The 15033-nt window shown below is 43.1% G+C and overlaps 1 long non-coding RNA gene across 2 annotated transcripts; it reads right to left on the bottom strand.

The window, feature by feature from the left end:
- Nucleotides 1-10806: 10806 nt before the first annotated feature.
- LOC135779824 (uncharacterized) lies at nt 10807-14327 on the bottom strand. Of its 2 annotated transcripts, none has more exons than XR_010544870.2 (3): nt 14248-14327; nt 13115-13322; nt 10807-11575 (listed from the first exon to the last, which is right to left on the bottom strand). It is a non-coding gene; the product is annotated as an uncharacterized lncRNA (long non-coding RNA). The 2 variants fall into 2 exon arrangements; XR_010544871.2 differs by lacking the exon at nt 10807-11575 and adding an exon at nt 11751-11844.
- Between the last annotated feature and the right edge of the window lie 706 nt (nt 14328-15033).

Below are 15033 nucleotides of genomic sequence, written 5' to 3' on the forward strand. Positions count from 1 at the left end.
CGTTCTAGAAGTGTTTGTTGTGTTTGTTGTGTCAACTCTCACTTTTCTACTGTCATGGTCTTGTCAGACCTTCCGTGCTAGATTGAGGTCTGAGTACATCTGACAGGACCATGACAGTATTATGTTCTGTGTGGGGACACGTGGAGTCATATTGTGTATGTGGCTTCCACGTGTTCCCACGATCTTGTCGCTGTCATGGTCTTGCCTGACCTTGGTATATGATTCAGGTCCTATTTCAGAGGGCAAGGTCATGGCAGCATTGTGTTTTGTGTGGGGACACGTGTTTTCACATTATGTATTTGTGTCACGTGTTCCCAGTGTCTCGTCACTTTTACCCTACTCCCTTATGTGCTCGTGTCTTACGTAATTAATTATGTTCACCTGTTCCCCATTGATGTCGTGTCTTTATATTGCCCTCTCGTTCTCTGTCGTGTGCGCGTTCCTTCGTCCAGATTCAGTGTTATAATTCCTGTTTTCCAGTTCCCTTTCAGTCGGTCACTACGACGTCACGTCGTGACCGACGAATTGGGAACCGCTCCGCGGGTGACCTATCTACTTCGAGAAACTATAAAAACGCCAATGAACTTGGCATGCAGGTATTTGCATAATGCCGGCGCCGCCCCGCCAGGTGCGTATATAAGCCGCAGGTGCACAATACCAAATTAGCTTTATTGCTTCGAAGCCGGCAGACATCTGCTCTCGAGAAGCTTTCTATCTGATCTTCGTAGATCCTGTTCTGGAAGGGAAGAAAATAAGATCTCAGCTTGCTGAAGTTGGTTGGGCAAAGACACCTCAGCGGAGGCTCGCAGTGTTTTTTCTCCACCCTTTCTCTCTCTCTCTCTGTCTCTTTAATTTAGGACTTGAGTTCGAGTAAGTGCGTTGCCTATCCCTGTGTGTTTCACCAGCTTGCACAAAAGAGTGATTTCCCTAAAAGAGCAGCACGTTTGAGCTTTGTGTCTTTTTAAAGACAGCCACTCATTCGTGTCACGGTCGGGTCGTCTTTTTAAAGATGGATTTCCGTCCGTGTTCGGTTTCTGGATGCGGTGTGTTCATCGCCCCCCGGGATGGCCACCAGCGTTGTCTTTCGTGTCTGGGGCTCCAGCACGCAGAGGCAGCGTTGCGTGATAGTTCATGCTCCATCTGTGAGGGCATGACTATGGCGGATTTGCGGAGACGGGTGTCGTTTCTCCGGGAACGGCGCCCGCCTTCCAAGTCTGGTGCTGCTAAGAGCGCAGCTACCAGACTTGCGAAGGATGATCTCCGTATAACGGTGCTGGGTCGGTCTGCTGGTTCGTCCAGCAGCTCCCAGCGCCCTGATCCATTGCCAGCGGAGGTCCCGATGGAGACGAGCGGCCCGTGTTCTACGGTGTCCTCGCGCTCTGTCGAGCCTCCACCCGACGCGATGTCCACCGTAACATCGGAAGGGGGGTTGTCAGCCTCGGACGTCGATCCGGATCTGCTCCCGCCTTCGGGCCAGGTTGCGGCTTCTGTGTTCGACCCCGAGATGGCAGCCATGCTCGCTCGGGCGGCGGAGGCGGTCGGCTTGGAGTGGTCTAAACCTCCCCCACCTGAACCGTCCCGCCTCGATGATTGGTTCTTCGGGGGTGCCAGGGCTTCTCAGTCCTCGCCCCCGGTGCCTTTCTTCCCCGAGGTGCATGAAGAGCTGACGCGGTCGTGGAAAACCCCGTTTTCCGCCCGGAACCGACCGTTTCAGCCTTCACCCCTCACCTCTCTCGAGGGTGGAGATGCCAAGGGGTACACTGGTATCCCGTCAGTGGAGCGGCCGGTCGCGATGCAGTTGTGTCCGGCCGGTGTCGCTTCCTCCTGGCGGGACCACCCTACTCTCCCCTCGCGGGCCTGTAAGCAGTCTTCGGCGCTGTCCGGTGCTGCTTACAAGGCTTGTGGGGAGGCAGCCTCTGCCCTGCATGCCATGGCATTGCTGCAGGTCCACCAGGCTAAGGCTCTGAGGGACCTGCACGCGGGAGGTCACGACTCGGCGGAGTTCTCTGAACTGCGTGCGGCTACGGATCTGGCGCTTCGTGCGACCAAGGTCACCGCACGCGCCGTCGGGCGTGCGATGTCTACCCTGGTAGTCCAGGAACGCCATCTCTGGCTGTGTCTGGCGGACATGAAGGATGCTGATCTCTTTTCTCGGTATGGAACTGGACTCGATCGATTTGACAGCTCGTCTAACAGAAGCGCGTGTACAGTCGATTCTGACTTGCCTGAATACATTCAAGAGCAAGAGCGCGGTCCCGCTGAAACAATTTCAGAAGCTTTTGGGGCATATGGCAGCAGCCGCAGCTGTAACTCCGCTCGGACTGCTTCATATGCAACCGCTTCAGCATTGGCTTCACGATCGAGTCCCGAGGAGAGCGTGGCTGCGCGGCATTCACCGTGTTATCATTACACCTGCGTGTCGTCGCACTTCACTCCGTGGTCAGACCATGCGTTTCTCCGAGCCGGTGTGCCTCTGAGACAGGTCTCCAGGCATGCAATAGTATGCACAGATGCTTCGGACACGGGGTGGGGGGCCACGTACGATGGGCTTGCGGCTTCGGGGGTCTGGACGGCACCCCAGCTGCACTGGCACATAAATTGCCGAGAAATGTGGGTTGTATATCTTGCGCTCGTCCGTTTCAGCAACGAGTTACATGGCAAAGATGTATTAGTTCGCACAGACAACACTGCGACCGTGGCGTACATCAATCGTCAAGGCGGTTTACGCTCGCGTCACCTGTCGCATCTCGCCCGTCATCTCCTCACTTGGAGTCAGAAGAATTTGAGGTCTCTTCGTGCCATTTACATCCCGGGCACGCTCAATGTAGAGGCGGATGCGCTCTCTCGGGCTGCGCGTCCCGGCGAATGGCGACTCCACCCCATTGCGGTTCAGCAGATTTGGAGACGTTTCGGCAAAGCGCAGATAGATCTGTTTGCTTCCCCAGAGACGACCCATTGTCGCCTGTTCTATTCACTAGCCGACGACTCGCTCGGCGTGGATGCATTGGCACACAGCTGGCCGCGAAACATGCGCAAATACGCGTTCCCTCCGGTGAGCCTCATTGCGCAAACCCTATGCAAAATCCGGGAGGACGAGGAGAGCGTGCTGTTGGTGGCACCGTATTGGACAACCAGGAGTTGTTTTCCAGAACTCTCTCTCCTCGCGACAGCCCCTCCTTGGAAGATTCCCCTGAGGAAGGACCTTCTTTCTCAACAAGAGGGCACATTATGGCACCCGCGCCCCGACCTGTGGAACCTCCATGTGTGGTCTCTGGATGGGGCACGGAGGATTTGAGTGATTTACCGCAAGAGGTATCTAACACTATTGCTGCAGCGCGAGCGCCGTCTACGAGACAGGCTTACGCGCTTAAATGGAACCTGTTTGTCGACTGGTGTTCTTCCCAAAGTGAAAACCCCCGAGAATGCCCGATTAGTGTTGTGCTTTTATATCTCCAGTGTCGTTTGGAGAATAGGCTGTCACCATCCACTATTAAGGTCGATATCGCTGCGATATCAGCTCACCATTCACCCGTAAACGGTAGAACAGTGGGTCAGCACGACCTGGTCATTAGATTTCTCAGAGGCGCTCGAAGACTGAATCCTTCGCATCCTCCCTCTATTCCTCCTTGGGACCTGTCCTTGGTGCTGAAATCACTCCAGGAAGCCCCATTTGAGCCTCTGCATAGTGTGAGTGTTAAATTTCTTACTATGAAAACATTAACTCTCCTTGCTTTGGCTTCTGTTAAGAGGATAGGGGATATTCATGCATTTTCGGTCGACGAATCGTGCCTTCAGTTCGGGCCGGCTGCATCCAGCGTAACACTGAGACCCCGGCCCGGCTTTGTGCCCAAAGTTCCCACCACTCCTTTCAGAGATCAAGTGGTGAACCTCCAAGCGCTGCCTTTGGAGGAGGCAGACCCAGCCACGGCTTTGTTATGCCCTGTTCGTGCACTACGTGTGTATATAGACAGGACGCAAAGCTTTAGGACCTCAGATCAGCTCTTTGTTTGTTACGGTGGTCAGCAGAAAGGAAAAGCTGTCACCAAGCAGAGGATGTCCCATTGGATTGTGGATACTATAGCCCTTGCATATCAAAAGCAGAATGTGCCTTGTCCGTTTAATTTACGTGCCCACTCTACACGCAGTGTGGCATCATCTTGGGCACTGGCTCGCGGTTCCTCGCTAAAAGATATTTGTAGAGCTGCAGGCTGGGCGACACCTAATACGTTCACAAGATTCTATAGTGTTTGTATCGAACCGGTTTCCACTCGGGTTCTTTCTACTAACTAGTTAAGAATGCCGAGGGTCGGCTCGTGTGTCGGCTTGGAGCCTCTATTTTGGTGCTGCACATCTGCACCAATATGGAAGGCCATCGGGGCAAAAACGTCTAAAAAAAACTGTTTTTGCCTCTCCTCCACCGCCCTGATAGCTGGTGTTGCGGAGCATCCGCTGTTAACCTATCACTGATATATTCTCTGTAAACCTGTGTAGGCTAGGCGTCCACATTTGTCCCCTACGTGGGGTTCATTTGTGTGTATACTCCGTGGGGTACTAATCCTCCACGTTTTCCTTAGCAGAGCCTGCTCTGCATCTCTCTGCATACTATGTTTTGTTCAGAGACTTTTTATGAGCAACCTATCGGTTGTTTCATATTTTATGTCATCCATTCAACCTTCTTAGGGGATGGCTTCCGCAGTGTTCTAGCTCCGCTCAGTTTAGACGCTTCCCCAGTTCGCTGTTTCACTATTGTGGGTTAAGGAACAGGTAGTGACCGGCCTTCTGCATTTCACCTTAGGTTCCGCCCCCTATGTGGAGGGCGGAGGGCTTTTACAGACACTGGAAGGGTTCAGCTGCAGTGGCGTTTTGGTAGGGATTCCCAATTCGTCGGTCACGACGTGACGTCGTAGTGACCGACTGAAAGGGAACGTCTCGGTTACGTATGTAACCCTCGTTCCCTGAAGGAAGGGAACGGAGACGTCACGTCCCGTCGCCACAGTTTGCTGTTCCATTGCTGTTTTCAGGCCGGGCACTGTTGCTCGGCTTCTCAGCAATAATATAGCTAATTTGGTATTGTGCACCTGCGGCTTATATACGCACCTGGCGGGGCGGCGCCGGCATTATGCAAATACCTGCATGCCAAGTTCATTGGCGTTTTTGTAGTTTCTCGAAGTAGATAGGTCACCCGCGGAGCGGTTCCCAATTCGTCGGTCACGACGTGACGTCTCCGTTCCCTTCCTTCAGGGAACGAGGGTTACATACGTAACCGAGACGTTTTCCTGAATCGTGTGATCTTCATCTATGTTATTTTGTTCCATTGCTTTGTTCCTCTATTTCGTGTTTCATCATCCGTGTTTATTTACCTGTTTTACCCCCACGTGGGTTTTTGTGTTTGTGTTTAATAAACCTTCAGTTTATTATTTACTTTCAGTCGTGTCTGCGTTTGGGTTCTTCTGTGTATAGCCATACCGTGACATCTACCGGTTTAGTGCTTTTATGAAATTGGAGTTGCTATTGCTATACATATTTAAAGGCTTGCAAAGCTGGGTGGTATTTGTAATTATACACTGCAAAAAATTCTTAGTTTTTTTGTCTTGTTTTCAGTAAAAAATATTTTTAAAATTCTTTAAATAAGATTTAACATTCTTAAAATAAGATGCTTTTTCTTGATGAGCAAAATGACCCAAGAAAATAAGTCTAGTTTTTAGGCCAATTTTTTTTTAATCTAAGTGATTTTGTGCATAAAACAAGCAAAAAAAAAAAAAAAACTGCCAATGGGGTAAGCAAATTTTTCTTGCATTTAGTGTTTAAGAAAAATGTTACAGAAATTTTTGCTTACCCCATTGGCAGATTTAGCTTGTTTTATGCACATAATCACTTAAATTTGATATTTTTGGTCTAAAAACTAGACTTATTTTCTTGGGTCATTTTGTTCATCAAGAAAAAGCATCTTAATTTTAGAATTTTTGGATATTTTTACTGAAAACAAGACTAAAATACTAAGAAATTTTTTTCTTGAAAATCATTTTTTGCAGTTTATGTAGTGTGGGCCGGTTTGGGCCAAAATGCCAGGGCCGAATTTTTGTCCCAGTCCAGCACCAGACTATAATGTATAGTCTTATGAGGCCCTTGTCAACCTGTGTGCGTGCACAGCATGCTGAAACAACGTGGAAAAGGGAAAACATTTTGAAAAATGTTTTGCTGGAAAAATTTGAGCTTATTTTAGTAAATGTCCTTGCTCTTCAAAGCTTTATAGCGATAGAAAACAGAGATCAGAAAACAACTTCTGTCTTTAAACCCCCCAAAAAGTGCATTCATCCTTCACAGAATTAGGGGAGAGTGGGGCACAAAGTGACAAATAATTAATTGTAACACAGCTACTTTATACAACTTCACAAGGACGAGCAATATGTGCTTTTGTTTTTTTCTCTTACTGTCAGAAAATGAAATAAAATGGCATAAAAGTAAAAAGAAATGATTTATGAACTGCTATGCGGATGATACCCAGCTTTACATCTCCTCGCATCCCAGCGAAACACACACGTTTTCTAAGCTAAAAGACTGCATTAGCGATGTTAGTGACTGGATGGCACATAACTTTCTTAAGCTCAACTCCAATAAGACAGAGGTACTTATTATTGAACCAAATCGCTACAAACATAATATGTCAGATTACAAATTGCACATAGATGGCTGTACTGTGGTGCCATCCTCCACGGTTAGGAACTTAGGTGTGATGTTCGACAGCAACTTATCCTTTGATAGTCATATTGCCAACGTCTGCCGCACAGCATTCTTCCATCTTAGAAATATCTCAAAAATACGCCATATACTGTCTACATCTGACGCAGAGAAGCTTATTCATGCTTTTATGACCTCTAGAATAGACTATTGTAACTCGCTACTCGGGGGATGCCATTCAAATCAGGTCAACAAGCTTCAGCTACTTCAAAACGCTTCTGCAAGGGTACTTACTCGATCTAAGAAGTATGACCACATAAGCCCAATTCTGGCATCTTTACACTGGCTACCAGTTAAATATCGCATCCAATTTAAAATATCATTAATCACCTACAAAGCTTTAAATGGCTTAGCACCCTCATATCTTAGAGAATTACTATCAGAATACAATCCATCACGCACACTACGGTCGCAAAATTCTGGCCTATTGATTATCCCTAGACTATCAAAAGTGTCTAAAAGTGGAAGATCCTTTTCCTACTTAGCCCCTAAGCTCTGGAATGATTTACCAACCGATGTCCGAGAATCAGACACAGTCGATCATTTTAAATCTAGACTTAAAACTTTTCTCTTCAACAAAGCATTCGCATAATTTGTCTAGTAAAGGTTCTTAACTCGCAATAGTTATTTTCACGGAACAAAGCACTCACGGTCATAACACAGACCAACCAAATAAATAAATAAAAACCTTTTCTACATGAACACTTAAAATGAATTGCATTAAATAGTTTGCCACCGTTTGCCACTGAACCTGCATTAACGACAACAGTGGGGCTTTCGGCCTTAGTCAAACGGTTTGGCACGTATGGTCGGGTTGCGATTTTGGTGCTTTCGTGTGTCTTGTGAATAGTATGCCATACAGACCCGTTTGCCACTGAACCTGCATTAACGACGACAGTGGGGCCTCCAGCCTTAGTCAAACGGGTTGGTATGTATGGTCGGGTTGCGTTTTTCGCGCTTTCGTGTGTCTTGTGAATAGTATGCCATACATACCCGTTTGCCACTGAACCTGCATTAACGACGACAGTGGGGCCTCCAGCCTTAGTCAAACGGGTTGGCACGTATGGTCGGGTTGCAATTTTGGCGCTATCGTAAGTCTTATGAATAGTATGCCATACAGACCCGTTTGCCACTGAACCTGCATTAACGACGACAGTGGGGCCTCCAGCCTTAGTCAAACGGGTTGGTATGTATGGTCGGGTTGCGTTTTTCGCGCTTTCGTGTGTCTTGTGAATAGTATGCCATACAGACCCGTTTGCCACTGAACCTGCATTAACGACGACAGTGGGGCCTCCAGCCTTAGTCAAACGGGTTGGCACGTATGGTCGGGCTGCGATTTTGGCGCTATCGTAAGTCTTATGAATAGTATGCCATACAGACCCGTTTGCCACTGAACCTGCATTAACGACGACAGTGGGGCTTCCGGCCTTAGTCAAACGGGTTAACACGTATGGTCGGGTTGCGATGTTTTTGGCGTCTTCTCCTGGTCCTGTAAATGGTATACAATATAGACCCGTTTGCCACTGAACCTGCATTAACGACGACAGTGGGGCTTTAGGCCTTAGTCAAACGGGTCGTCAGGTTTCATTTTCTCTTAAAAATCGGAAGGTGACCCTTATTTACCATATATACCCTCGCATTGGGCCCCCAATTTGCTAAATCCTCAACTGTGGATAATATTATTATGCCGCAATATTTAGTCTGTCTGGAACTAAGCTGAGTTAAACCACATCACTGTGTGACACTTCAATACATATGAACGGCTGCTACGCTAATACGATTTTGTTTTTCTCTCCCTGTCTCGTCCTCGACCCGAGGACGAGACAAACAGACCCAGTCCCGGTAGATGTGAAAGTCGGCACACCTCTGATCTACTGGCCGTCCTTCAACGTTATGCCCAGCTGATACCTGACCAACGATCACCGGCAGAACCGCTTAATCTCCGCTAAATCTCCATTTCCGTTCTCCCAAGGGTTTTTCCCTCCTAGGACTTATTTTTCCTCGGATAAAAGCACGGGGTTTTTTTTTCTCCTAGGGGGTTTTTCACCCCGGGGAGGCAGCCTTTTTGGGCTTTACCTAGCTTCCTCTTCTATACGTTGCTTTAGTAATACGTGCAATTATAATATTGAGTCATAGCCGCAGCAAATTTAACTGCTCATGCTATCATGTATTCTGTTGTGCTATCTGTCGTTTTCTGTGCTTTTCACTGCTTCTATTTATGTAAAGCTGCTTTGAAACAATTGACTTTTGTGAAAAGCGCTATATAAATAAAATTGAATTGAATTGAATTGAATTGTAAGTCAACTTTTTTAATCCACGTCTTGTTACCTTAAATATAACACAATTCAAAACATGTCAGCAACTCCTAGTAAAATCTGGAATTAAAAACATTTTGGATTGGGTTGGCTGTAACACAATGTAGCATTAATCAAAATGATAACTTAAAATACAATAGCAGGAGAAATAACTGACAAATATGACCCTTTGTCTTAACTGTGAAGCCTTTTCAATATCTACACTCTAAAAAAAGGATGTTTTTTAAATAATGTTATGCTTTAAACAGATTATGTGTAATTTTGTGTTAAAATATAACACAAGTTGTTTTCAAAGTAACAAAGGAATGTTTCGATATATAATGTTTCTGGGACAACACATTTAGTTTGTTAATGTGTTGTTTTTTTTAAAAACACATTCGTTCTAAGATCCATATGCATCAATGCATAATACAAGGATTGGTATTTGAAGGATCATTGATGGATGGATGTGTGGATATCTAACTATTACAGACAGACAAACAAAAAATATCCTCCTCTAGAACATAGGACAGAATAATATTAAATTATTTGTGTTTAAATACAGTTTTCTAGCATAACAACAATCCCTCTGTTTGTTACAATAAACCACCAGTGGGGTAAATTGTAACATTTGCACTCCTGTCACTTTCGGTGTAATTGCATGAGCAACACAGTCTCATGGCAAGTCGTGTTATAGTAACGAAAATTTTTGATTAATTTATTCGTGTTTGATGACACGAATTTCCGCAGTTTTTCGTGTCTCTGGAGACGAATGTATTTTTCGTCCTTCCCAGCACGAATTTCTATCAAAGGCTGTTTGTGTCTGTGACACGACTTTCTTTATCGTGTCATTTTATATTTTGTTTTCTCATCGTTCTTTCCTATTTTTAAATCATTGTCGCTTGGGGACACTTTATTTTGATAGTCCATCTGTTGACACTCTACTACTTATCTACTACTATTCTGTAGCATGTCAACAATGCATTAGTTGACATTCAACAACAGTGGCTCAACAGACCAGTAACAAACACTTAACTAATTGCCTAATGAGAATAAAGTGCATTTCAAGTGTTTATCTACAGATGTTACAGAAACTGCCTGTTGATTGTTGGTATATTTTTGCAACAGACTATTAACTAATATTCAACTAAACGTCTGTAGATTGTCAACATCTTGTAAGCTGAAAGTCAACTGAGTCATGTCAACCTATGATCAATAGCATAATATTGTCATCCTTACAAGGGTCATTTAAACAAAGGTTTAATCGACTATCTGTAGTTTTTAACTGAATCTTTAGTTTATTATCTGTTGAGAATCTGCAGATTATCATACAGTTGAGTTTACTAACAAATGGTTTATGATCAGTTGACTTTTAGTTGACATTCTCAACTATGTGTTTGTAGATGCATTTTAGGACTATCTAATTAAAGTGAAAAAAAGTTGAGAATAGTAAACTGTCTATAACGTATCAACAGAACACAGTTATACTAATCGTATGCAGCACATTACCATTCAAAATCTTTAGTTTTATTATTTGTTGAGAATCTGCAGATTATCAACTATAGATTAGTTGCTTATCTACTGCTGGTTTACTAACAAATGGTTTATGATCAGTTGACTTTTAGTTGACATTCTCAACTATGTGTTTGTAGATGCATTTTAGGACTATCTAATTAAAGTGAAAAACAGTTGTTAACAGTAAACTGTCTATAACGTATCAACAGAACACAGTAATACTAATCATATGCAGCATATTACCATTCAAAATGAGAAAAGTTTGCACACCCAGTACTTAACCCTGGATGACTAGTCGATAGTCGATACCAGACTATGAAGAACAAACACTATAGGCATCACATCAGAGAAATACGGCTCTTTTATTGATAAACACTTCCTCAAAAAAAAAAAAAAAAAAATTACAATTCAATTAACTATTCAATCTAAAAGTCTAAACTGACGTTTCGGAAATATGTGTGGTGTAGGAGAAAACAACTGTAACTTAAAAAAAAATGCCCCAAAATAAACAAATAAACGGTGTGATATGCTTAACCAACAATGTTTACAAAAAGGTCCTAAACTGATCTGTGGTAATTGTTCCTTATGTCTTTGAGAAGTCTTCCAAGTACACCATGTTTATATGTTCTTGCTAACCAGTGGGTCCACTCTATAAAGCATAGGTGTTGTTTTAAGGTCTTCTCAGAACGATTCCCCCGCATTCGCCAAATTTGCATTTTGTAGGTCTGCCAAGCTCTCTCTAGATTTTGAGTATGTAGTCCTGTTTGTGGATCTACATAATTTTTACTGTGGTTGACCCTGACATGTTTATACCCCTCCTGGGAAAGACTGGCATATGCTTTCCACTCATCACTCACAACTAGACTTTGACGTTTCACATGTTTCTTGATGATGGGAACAAGGGTCTCCTTGTTTCTTTTCTTCACAAGACGAAGAATGGGACGTCGTCTTGCAGATTTGATCTCAAGTATACCAAACACCCATGATCTCTTTCTCTTCCAGGTGTTACCAAAGCGTCCTCTTGCATACTACCAAAAAACAGTGTGATCAGTATTACAAAATGAACAAAACAATCTCTAAATGAACATATTTAATAATCAGATGTAAATACATGATAATACCCTCTACATCTAAAATGTACTGTTTAATTCCAAAACTTTATGTTAAAGATTAAAAATGCTTACAAAATAAGAACACAAGTGATTTGTTTTAGTTTTTTGAGTGCCTGTGTGTTTACAGTAGGTTCCTCACTTTCCCTTGAAGAATGAATCGGTTGCTAAAACAAATTTGCTGGAATCTTTATGGTTATTAAACAAAACATAGCTGTACATTAGTGTTCATACAGTATATACATTAATTAGTATATATGCAAGTTTCTGTGTGTCATATTTAGTCAAGCACTTCTGTATCTTTAGTATCGCTTTGACATGATCAAGTTACTTGTCCGGTCTCATTTGCCCATCCAAAACATGTACTTGTACCGAACAAGCTTTAAAGGGACACTCCCCTTTTTATGAAAATATGCTCATTTTCCAGCTCCTCTAGAGTTAAACATTTGATTCTTACAGTTTTGTAATCCATTCAGCTGATCTGCAGGTCTGGCGCTAGCACTTTTAGCATAGCTAAGCATAATCCATTGATTCTGATTAGACCATTAGCATTGCGCTTAACTATAGTGATTTTACGCACTGCCCGAAAATAGTCCCCTTATTTACTTTCAATGGCAGGTACCACCAGACCTGGAGATCAGCTGAATGGATTCCAAAACGGTAAAAATCAAATGTTTACCTGTAGAGGAGCTGAAAAATGAACATATTTTCCAAAAAAGTGGAGTGTCCCTTTAATGTCAAGCTCTGCATCAGTGTAATGACATCATAATAAAAGTAAGCTAAATTCATATAAACAGATTGACATCAACATGTTTATATCCTTTCTATTATTCTCCCATCCTACCTACCTTAACTACTTAAAGGTCCTGTTTTTTTCTGTGTTTTTGGTGTGCAGTATAAAATGTGTTCATGTTTTGTGTGTAAAAAATGCGTTATTTTTCACACAATTTACTTATCTGTATAGCGCTGTTTTCACTGTGCTAAAGCAGGCTGATGTCTTCCTTGTTCTATAAAGTTCCTCCTTCAGAAATACGTATCGAGTTCTGATTGTGTAGTTTGTTTAGTGTGTTGTGATTCGACAGCAGCTAAGCTTAGCAGAGCCGTTTGAGCTTAGCTGGCGACTGACGTATTCCTGTGGGCGGAGTTTAGTCAAACGTCATTCAACCGGAAAGTAGAGGGCTGTAGTCCAAACCGGCCGTTCGGTGTAGGCTTTGAAAGTGGAATTCTGTTAAAAAATATGTATCGCTTGGTATTGAATTTTGAGCTTTATAATTTTACAGGTATTATTTATGCTCTAACAGCAACATTACACACTAACTAAAATTTGAAAATGGGATCAGGAAAAACGGGACCTTTAAATCTTTCCTAAACTATGATTCACATATTGATGTCAGCTCTTTTAGGATCTGCAAACTTTAATACATTGTGTGAAGCCTATTGCACATTTTATTACATTACCTTGCGTTTGTGGCAGAACTTGCTCTCATCAATGTGAACAAGGACATTAACTCCACCAACTCTTTGCTTCGTTTTCTTTTGGTGCTTTTTTAGGCTTTTTAAACAAACTCTTCTGAGTTTCTTTGACATCATGGAGAGAGTTGCTGTGCTCTTTGCAATGCCATCTTGAAGCATGTCTACTTGCCGTAGACGTAAACCCTGTGCAAATCTAACACAAAAAATACATTTATCAAAATCAAATAAAACATTAATACGGGCAGCAAAGATATTAAAAAGCTATCCAGGACCGTAGACAGCACAGAGAGTGACTAACCAGAAAACGCCATCAATGGCGAAACAAAGGAGATCCATATGCCGAGCGAAGACATAAACGATTATAGATATCACTTTTACCAACGTTTGTTTCTTGTTCTTAAAAGTATTGCTTATTACTGTTCACAAAGCAACAGTTTTCTTTTATCTCCTTTTTTATGGGAGACTGCTGCGTAGCATAATAATCTGAATTATATTTTCCCACACAATATAACGCCTCCCATAATGTTTTTAAATATTATTTATATTAGTTGTGTTTAAGTTTAGTTTAAGCTTAGATATTTTTTTCAGTTAATTCAGTGCTTCAACTTAAACTTATTCCAGTCACTTCGTTTTTGCAGGAGACTGGAGTTGTTAGCCTGACAGTGACTACAACATTACTAGCTCGTGTGAGTTGCATTTAAGGAACGATTGTTTAAAACCTTGCAGGCTGAAAAATCAATCAAGGAAACGCCATCTATGTTGCTAAATTCCACTGCGCCGTTTTTCATTTGCGCACTGAAATAATTCACCTGAGATTAGGTAAGAGATAACAGAGTTAATTTATGATTATCAAGATTGTTAGACGACTTAATAGTGAAAGACGAATGTGTATAGGCCTAATACAGGCAATAATATAGGTAGCCGTAATAAATAAATTAATGAATGAATAAATGAAAAGGAGCAGGAAAATGAGTCACAAGGAAAAGTGGGCCCCCCCTCAAGAAATTAAAATGCCCACCCAGTTATGCCATCCTGGCACCAGGCCTGACACAAATGCACTCTACACATGGTGTTATATGTAAAATTCTGTGGTTATATATTCTAGTTGCATTGCTTACCTATGTATATACTTCATCCATGTGAATAGACTGCAGTGTGATTGTGAGAAAACTGACTCAGTCCTAACACTTCTTCTCAACCGTCCACATTTTTTACGTCGACACTCCCTGTAAATGTAAGTAATTTCAGTAAATTTGATGTCTGGAAAAGTAATAATGCCACACAAACACACACACGCACGCACGCACGCACGCACAGACAGACAGACAGACACTCACGCACACACACACAGACAGACAGATTGACACATGCACGCACACACACACACACACACACAGACAGACAGACAGATTGACACGCACGCACGCACGCACGCACGCACGCACGCACGCACGCACGCACGCACACACACACACACACACACACACACACACACTTTAGTAAGCACCATTTAATACAAGAATATATATATTCTTACCATATGTAATGGTCTTTGGACTGAGAGGCAACCATCTTCATTTTCTTCTTGCACTTTTTGCATTTAATTTTGTGTCTCAGCAAGCCAGTCGATTGCAACCATTTTATTAATTTTAAAGATGATTTTTTTGTTTCTTTAACATACACTTTACGCAAAAGTTTTCTCTCCAGTGAATCCATAGAGCCAGCCAGTGCCTAAGCTAGTAACTGTGTCTGTGAGACAACCCAAAAATTTAAAACTGGCGCACTTTTATTTTATTGGCTTAAGGTGCAACGTGATAATAGGCTTGTTCGACTTCATGCGGCGCTGCAAGAACCGACATTAGGATGACGTCAAGGTACCGCGAGAGCGAGTTGAAATTAGACTA

The sequence above is a fragment of the Paramisgurnus dabryanus genome, chromosome 10 (genome assembly GCF_030506205.2).
Source record: "Paramisgurnus dabryanus chromosome 10, PD_genome_1.1, whole genome shotgun sequence".
NCBI classification, from domain to species: Eukaryota; Metazoa; Chordata; class Actinopteri; order Cypriniformes; family Cobitidae; genus Paramisgurnus; species Paramisgurnus dabryanus.